Source organism: Frankliniella occidentalis, unplaced genomic scaffold, assembly GCF_000697945.3.
Source record: "Frankliniella occidentalis isolate FOCC.00 unplaced genomic scaffold, Focc_3.1 Scaffold57, whole genome shotgun sequence".
NCBI classification, from domain to species: Eukaryota; Metazoa; Arthropoda; class Insecta; order Thysanoptera; family Thripidae; genus Frankliniella; species Frankliniella occidentalis.
In genome coordinates, this window is record NW_026267187.1 from 18,597 (window position 1) to 27,348 (window position 8,752).

An 8,752-nucleotide genomic window follows, 5' to 3' on the forward strand; every position below is an offset into this window, starting at 1 on the left:
GGCCGAGCAGCGCCCGCCCCGCGGACGCGGAATCGACGCTGTCTCTGTGTCGTGGATTTAGCGTCGTCTCAGCGAGGGCTTTACGCGTCGTCAGCGAATTTCTCAGCGAATCCGTTTCTCCCGGGTATTTGCAACACACGAGTCACTGAAGTATATTTAATTGAATGTTCTAGAATGTATCGTATCATAGAGTTTAATATCAATGCTCCCACAATTGGTAGTTCGGCGCGTGCTGCACTAGAGGGCCAGCACGCGGCCCGGTGTTGCGTAGTCACTTTGGCCGAGTGGCTACAGCGCTCGACAGTGAACCGACGGGGCAGTGGTTCGATCCCTGCTTGCCTCCGAGGCTGGCTTGCGCATTTTATGTCGAGCCACACACTAGCTTGAAATAAATTTGTCGTATATTCAATGTGAAAGTGGTCCGTTTAACAACAGGAAAACGACAACATTACTCGTCACTTTATGAAAAGCGCGTTTGTTGTATACACTGGTTGTATGTTTGTCGTTCATTGTAGATTTGTTAGTATTTAAGTGTTAATTTGTCGTGCGATTAACAGCAAAATAACCGTCATTTACTCGCTTTTGTTCCACACGGCAAGGGATGTTGCAGACCTGCCCGTGTGAAAAGCAAGTCTGTAAATATGACGTGTTTTTGCCGTTTTCCAACAGCAAATTAACAGTGAACGTAGACCAAAAAAACGTCCAAATACGTCAAAATAACGACAGAGATACGGTAAACCTATTTGGCGGTGAACTGCTGTAGTTTTTAAGTTTTTAAGGTAGTGGAGGTGTGCAGATTTACACTAAGAATACGTCAAATTTATGTTCACCGAAAGAGAGGGCTAGAGAAAAACTGTGCGGTCCAGACGCTGCGGTACGGAGTCGAACTCACGAACCTCAGCGTCTCGGTCTGATGCGGTATCTACCAGGCCACAGCGATCCCACACTGAAGGAGCCGTCCCCTTCCAGTCAGGCGGCAGCAGTGGAGGCTCCAAGAGACAGTAGCTGTCATCTCGTGATATTTTTGGTCTAAGTTGACTGTTAACTTGCTGTTGGAAAACGGCAAAAAATACGTAATATTTACAGACTTGCTTTCCACACGGGTGCTGGCGAGTCCACAAAATTCTCACCTATAAAACCTGATGCTGCTAATTTTGCTAATTTTGGCGATGCTAGATTGTTGCCACACATCTAGCTAGACCTTACGCGCGCACCCTTCTGAAAATAAATGTTCCCTCGAAGCAGTAATGCAAATCACCGGAGGGTTCCAAGAAGAACGCCTTTGTCTGCCATACAGCACCTTCTAGCGGAAGGTTCAGGGCCTGTAAACTTTTCATGTCAAGTACAGCATTCCTTATGTGATATGTACCCTGAAAAACAAACAAACACACATGGCTCCATTACTGCATGAACAACAACCAGCTACTTGTTAGTAACAGTGGAGTCTTGGGAAGTTTAAAATGGATTGCAGCGAGCTGAACGAGCAACTAATCCCTACCGGGGCTTCTATGCCTCTGACAAGGGAACCTTTTCAGGTGTAAATCTCCGATTTTGTTGAAAGCTGGAAAATTTGAAGGTTATTTATGTACAAATCGGACGGCTCTTGAAATTTTTCCTAAACCTGACATTTAGTTTTCCCCTAGGGTAAGATGCCCTATGATGGCCACCTTAAGAATGGGCCTGCCCAATGATGGCCACCCCTTTTTCTTGTAATGTAGACAACGATGTGAAGTAGTTTGGTTTATCATGCCCAAGTAGGGACCTTACTAGAACACAACTTCAAGGCCAAGATTGTAAAGTGACCAGATTGGCTGGAAATCGAGAAAAGTGGCCATCAATGGACAGTGGCCACATTAGGGCACCTTACCCTATATAAGGTAGGAGTTAGGTGTTAGAAAAAGATAGTTTTTGAAAAATGTAAAGCAGTGTTCTGAGGGGTAACTCGTCAAAGTAGTGCCCTTTGGGCCAAAATTTTGTCCGTTTTGCTCTATTTTGAACCGTTAAAGCGGTAGAGGGATATTTGGAGCAAAAGACAGTGTCAGGCTTAAGTAAACCCCCTAGTAAATGTTAAGTTTAGGAAAAATTTCAAGTGCTATCCGACTTCTATTATAATAACCTTTAAATTTTCCGAGTACCAACGAAATCGGAGATTTACACCTGAAAAGGTTCCCTTGTGAGCGGCGTAGTGCCCCTCTCTCAGAGCCCCCTCCACCCGCCTCCTTATGGTTGAGAACTTTACACCCAGAAAAAAGATTTCTTAGATCAAGCCAAATTGGCTTGAAATAAGAAAATTTCCACCTCGGCTGAACCAAACCCAAAAAAGCGTCCGATCAAGAAAAACCTAGGCTTCATTTACTTAGATTGGATCAAAACGAACACTGCTTGGTTCAAGGCAAATTTATATTGCAAGCCAAGAATAAAAATTCTCACTTCAAGAAATTCGGCTTGATTCTTGCATATATTATTTCTAACCAAATATTTACGCTGTTCGTTTGGGAGACAGAGTTGCGCTTGGTTATCCCCAGATTTTTTCCTAGAATACTTAGGCATTGGCAAGGCATTCTTAATCCAAGAATATTTTCTTGGTTTACGCAAGAATGCTATCGGCTTGTTTTCATACGGTGCGCAGAGCAACACGAGAGTCAAAAAGTCAGTAGGGGGCCGACCGGACTCGAACCCACGCCCCGTCGGTCTGAGCCAGTGCCTCAGCCCACTGAGCTATCGCTTCGACAACGGAGCGCGCCAGTCCAGCGCACTGTTGGTAGTAGCAGCTGGACTGTATCCGAATCATCCGAATCAGGTTGGCAGAGAGCTGCGGTCCCGTCACCTGTCGTGGTAGCTCAGTGATCTCTGTGCCTGGCGGCTGGATAGTGAGCCGGGTCCGGCAGGGGTTCGATCCCAGGCCGGAGCGCAACCAGTTTCTCCAAATCAGTGCCTCTGTAGTTGTGAACGGCCTAAAAGGGGATGGACTAAGTTTCTGGAAACTTGGGAAAGGGAGACAACTGAGTCACCGTTTTGTCAGAAAATATAATTCCCGATAATTCCACAACGCCTAGGCAAGTAATCGAGAGAGAGGGAGCGGAGGAGTCCGATTCGGGTCGGATCGCAGCCGAAGCAGCCGAAGCGATCCTGAGAACGTGCACCACGTACACGAACACGGCGGGCGGGAAAACGTGGGTTTGGCTTCAACCAAGACTAGCCGATGCTTGCGCTACGCCTAGCTTGAATCTAGACAGAGATTCTTGTTGTGAGCTAAAAACGTCTTGATTGAAACTGTACACAATTCAAGCACTCGGCTAGGCTTAATTCAAGAATTCATTTTTCTGGGTGTAGCGTAAACAAGCTTGGTCGCTCACGCTCAAGCCGTGAGGGTAGAATGCCCGATTATTACAATCGCAAACATGCAGACTTGCTTACTGCGAGTGTAACTAAGTTTCCCACAACCTCGGCAATTTAAAACTGCAAGCGATTTACTTTCCGTGCATATATTCGCAGTTTCGCACATCTCCTTACCGATTTTGTTGGGCATCTATAATCTTCTTCTATTCCCTTGATGAGTCCACCCCACGGTGCCACGGGGTCCATCCAAACCTTGCAAGGTTCAGTCTGAAGACGCCAGTTCCCGTATTTCTCACAAGTATTGCTGGAAACGACGTCCCGGCAGCGGGTCATCTCTACCCTAATCTGTACGATTAACAGATTTGTTACTGTATGTGCGGGTGTGTCGCCTCTTATTCTTTAGGCACGATACCTCAAGACCAGATAGAGCTAAGAGCTAATGACTATCCTAGGGGCAGAAAACTGCCCATAAACTGCGCATACCGGGTGTAAAGGCCAATACTCCCCAGTGTTGCGGGTTTGCATACCCAAGGGGTCATGGCGCCTTACGGGCAGACCAGGTAGGCATACCCGCAACACTGTGGTGTACTGCCTTGACAGACGGTATACTACAGTTTGCCTTCAATTACGAAATAACTCCAGTTCCGACTACAGATCCTCAGATCCTTTCACCCGGATGCTCACCAGACGAGTATATGGAGCTGAACATTAAGTTCAAGAAACGGCCGACTCATTTTTAATTTACCTCAGAGATCCGCTTTGCGGGACGGCTAACGTTGAAGGTAGCACTGAAGGTGTAGTTTCCTCGGCCGCGTAAGGAACTCGATGCAGGTCCAAAAAACGTTACCGCGTTGTTTAGGACTCCGGGACAGCCACGCATGTTCGGAATTTCCGCCACAAGGCGCGAAGGGGCCTGTGAGAATAATTAGGTAAGCTATTGGGCCCGGGTACCCCAGGTACCCAACCCACTCGCTCGGGTAGGAACAGGTGTAGCGGCTGATTTTTGCCCGTCTACCCCCGGGTACTAATCTCCACAGACACCTGTACCCCTTTGCTCCTTGCCAAAGAGGGTTACAAATCGCCTGGGGAATTCGTTGCCCCCTGCTGCCTGGGTGATTTATTCTTACAGGTACAGGAAGTCTAGGCGAAGTGTACCCACTGTTGTTTTCGCATCTTTAAAGTAGTAACACGCAAACAAACCCTACACGGAGAAAAATATTTAGTTGGGACAACGAACAGTTTAGTTGATTTTCGGATAACTAAATAATTTTCGTTGTGACAACGAACAAGCTGTCGTTGAGAAAACTACCTCTCTACTAGTTTAGTCAACTGATACGAACCAGTTTCCACAACGAAAAGTTTTTGGTGTCTGCACAAATGCGCCTTTTGTCCACTTTTCTAGTGATCTGTATGTACACGGGACTCAACAGTTTCGTTTGGATAACAAACACCACGGTGTTTCGAAGGGAGAATCTTCATTGATTTCTGATCAGGTAATAGCGGAATTTACAAGGCGGGGTGTCTTCCTTGCGAACATGATGTACAGTTAAAGGCGTTAACCGCATCAGCTGATATAAAAATAATCTCCATCAGGTTCGGAATGACTCCTATACCCATATTCTGATTGAGGAAGGTCAGGGTGCCATAGAAATGCTGCTGGCTGCACCTATCGCGCAACATTTCGTCGTCAGTTATGCTAAAGCGCCCTCTATCGGCTCGGCAGTGCATCTTTGGTAGCAGACGGTAGAGGGCGCTTTAGCATAACTGACGACGAAATGTTGCGCGGGAGGTGCAGCCAGCTGCAGCACAACACTGGGTACGCTCCGCCCTTCCCCAATCTTCCACCGTGTGGAGGGGATGGCGAAGTTGATGACATCGTCACGTCATCGTCACGTCATCGTCTTTGACGAAATATAACCAGTCGATCCTAATTTTCTTAAGTGAAGTGGAACTGTTTCCAGTAATGGTGTTCCAGTCGAACTCCATGCTCGAATCGTCTGATTGCACGGTTGCGATCGAACTGATTCTTTACGTTGGTAGAGTCATTAAGTGTTGTAAACTGAGCAGCAGGTCGCAACGTCCCCCCAACAAGTTTTGGAAGTGAGCGAGCGAAAAAGTTAGTTGAGGGAACGAACGCCTTTCTTCGTCTGCTTGTTAGTTGGCAAAACTAGTACACGTAGTTAACTTAACCAGTTTGTTTAATGCTCCTCCCAACGCACATAGTGTGCTGCTTCAGCAAGGTGACATTGCCTATGCAACCAAATATTATGCTCACTAGACAAAAATCATTTCGCCGGGGCCACTGAACATAATTCGCCCGACAAGCGAAACTTATATGCAGATACAGCAAACGTGCCCACTACGATAACAGAAAGTTTGTATCCTCAACGTACACTTTTAGTTATCCGAAAATCAACTAAACTGTTGGTTGTCCCAACTAACAATTTGTTGTCTCAGCGAATCATTTTTTTCCGTGTAAGAAAATTGAAGAGATTTCAATGCGGTGATCTAAATTTGTTCACCCAGTACGAAAAGAATGGGGTACTGTTGTATGCAGGGTTCCGAAAGTTACTTGAAAAAAAGGGAGGGGGTATTCACTTCGGGTTTTCGTGTACAGACTATACTCCGTATTACCGTCAAAGTGTCTAATTCCGGACCAGCAGGGTAAATCCGAACACTACTTTTTTGCATTTTTACAGCAAATTACACAATGTAGGTTCATAATTTAGATAGATACTTTTCCGCGAGGCTCTGGAGATTTAAATAATTAGTAGTTTCATATTTAGAGCCGCCCAGAGCAGTGCAATTTTAATAATAGGACCCGACCAGTACACAAACTGTGAAGCGGTACTTCAATGCGTGTGCCGCATAGCACCAATGCTGGCCACGGTCACTAGATACAGCTTTAACGTCACTACGCTGGAGTCGAAAATTTTTAATATCCTGCGGACCTTTGCGGGTAGTATTGATTGTACGGTATTTCACTCGATCTCTCTCTCACAAATCTTAGGTAAAAATGCACTAAATTTTCAAATTTGACAAAGTCCTGTGTGGTAAAGATTGTTGTACACATTCTTATGGCGTATTTTGCGAAACCAATGCCCTTCTACTAAAATAGCACTGACTTTTGCAGAAGTTGCTTAACTTCTGAAATGGACCAATTTTGCCTCGAAAATTTCAATATCACTCTGGTTCCGCAGTTACGGGTTAAGTTGGTGTGTACTGGCACGTAGCTGCAGTGCAGTATTGGCATATCGACCAGTTCTAGTGCCATTTAATAGCAAAAATAGGGACTGTCCGGATTTGCCCCGGCTTCGGGTTTAAATCCGGACGGGGTTTCAGAGGCTTGTGCAGGTGAACTGGCGCAAAGAAAATTTCCTCTCCAGATGGAAAATATGTATCTTGGCGCCTAGTTTCTAGAATCCGGTGGAATTTTTCATACCCCTACCGGTTTTAGAAATATTGATGAAAAACGGTCAAATTTGTCCGGAATATGACACTTTGACGGTACGGGTATTAGGCGTATTACTAAGTAGTACTAGGTTTTATTAGGGTATTACAGCGTATTACCAGGTATTACAGCGTATTACTGATCACCTGAAAAAGATTTTATCGAGTGCGTACATACATATTGAAGGGGTCCTGGCCTGGGTCTGACAGACTGCAAACGGAGACTCGTAATGAGCAAGAAACAATGGAAAAAAACGCCAAATATCGCCAAATCAAGATATGCCTGGAGCTTTATTGGCTGAGCGAAAGCGAAGCCTATTACTCCAGTGATGATCAAAAAGTTTCGCGTCTGTCTGTCTGTGTGTGTGTCTGTGTGTCTGTGTGTCTGTCTGTCATCACGGTAACTGGAGAACGAATTGAGCCAGCGACCTGGGATTTATAGGGTCGTTTTGTGTCATAAAAAGACAGATCAAGTTCGAAGAAGAGCATTCTAGCTCAAAAATTGGATTTTAAAAAAATCAAAAACCACAGGTCCCCAAAATGACGATTTTTAAAAATATTTTTTCAACTTGTCCTAAAAGGTAACTCATCAAAGTAGAGCCCTTTGGGCGAAAATTTCGTCCGTTTGGCTCTATCTTTAACCGTTGAGGCGCCACAGGGAGTTTTTGCAATGTACAACCCTGCATGCTCAGTCGCAGTGACGGGTAGTTGACGGGCCGGAGGCCCGTATCTTTGTGTAGTACATTTTCCCACTACCCGACTCGGGTGTCAGCGCCGCAGGCCTAGGTAGATGTATGCCAGGCGCGACGCAGCGCAACAGTGTTTCGTGAGACATCGCGAAGCCTGTTACGCGAGACGTGGTCTGGCGTACATCTACCTAGTATCCCTTACTGTACCTCATCGGCTCATAAGAGTTTAGCCGGTGTATTTCGCCTGTGCTGCGCTGAGCATTAGCGTATTAACGCGCTGAGTAATACTTGCTGTCTCAGCGAAATCGTTGCTGAAAGATTAGCAATTTACCTTTTTGTTACCGTCTGAGAGAAACGTGGGCCAGTACAGACAGACCGACAGACAGACACACGACCAAAGAGTTCTCTGCACCCCACATCACAGCAAAGGCGTCGCAAGCTCAGCTAATAGGGTGTTCCAGGCTATCTCAAACGGAAGTGAAAAAGAACAAACTCACTGATTTATCTGTTTCCGTCCGCCCAGTATGAGAAGCTACCATGGTAGTTTGGCCCGATCCTAACCTCTCAAATATGGAGGGGAGCTCGAAACTGATCTGACAGTTTCTCATACCTGTAAGGCCGCGGGGGCACGTGATTAGTTCGACCAATCAGAGCCATTACGGAAACAGCAACGTCAGTGAGTTTGTTCTTTTCCTACTTCCGTTTCAGATTGCCTGGAACACCCTATTGCTGCCGCTGCCGGCCTGTCCACGCCTTTTGTTCCTAGCATGGCCGGTCTCGACCCGTCTCCCACCCCGCCCCGGCCGACAGTCCGCATCCGAGTGTTGCACCCGGACTACATGCCTCCGTCTGCCACCGTCTGTAGCGTGTGCATAAGAAACACAAGGACATCGATGCTCCCGACCTCAAGCTCATCTGGTATAGTCCTTTCCGGTACAGTCGAAATGCAGAAGAATGCAGGGAACAAGAAAACGGAAGTCCCATGTAAGAGCATAGTGATCTCCGTGTTCTTCTTCCTCCCATTCTTCTGCATTTTAGCTTTACCGGAATGCTTTATTGTGACTTGGCTGTTTGCGCAGCGCACTGAAAGCAGCAGGAACAAGGTCAGGTCGTATTACGCGGGTGCCTGACAAGCCACTTTTGCTTGTATGTCCGTAATTTTTTCTGCCCCCCCCCCTCCTTCTCTCCTCCCAATTTTCCTCCCGCCCGCGACACATGGAAGGGTAACCAATAGGGTGTTCCAGGCAATCTAAAACGGAAGTAGGAAAAGAACA

General features: G+C 46.4%; 1 protein-coding gene across 2 annotated transcripts in view; it reads right to left on the minus strand.

Moving 5' to 3' along the window:
* Positions 1 to 383: 383 nt before the first annotated feature.
* LOC113217009 (uncharacterized) overlaps positions 384 to 8,752 on the minus strand; it is an 86,640-nt gene continuing 78,271 nt past the window's right edge. The window contains exons 17-20 of one of the 2 annotated variants that reach the window (XR_008011168.1): positions 4,085 to 4,252; positions 3,514 to 3,684; positions 1,131 to 1,370; positions 384 to 1,049 (exon numbers count right to left, since the gene is read on the minus strand). The gene's annotated coding sequence lies outside the window, so the exon portion shown is untranslated. Of the gene's footprint in view, positions 1,371 to 3,513; positions 3,685 to 4,084; positions 4,253 to 8,752 lie in introns of both variants that reach the window. The other variant, XR_008011167.1, reaches the window with a different exon arrangement.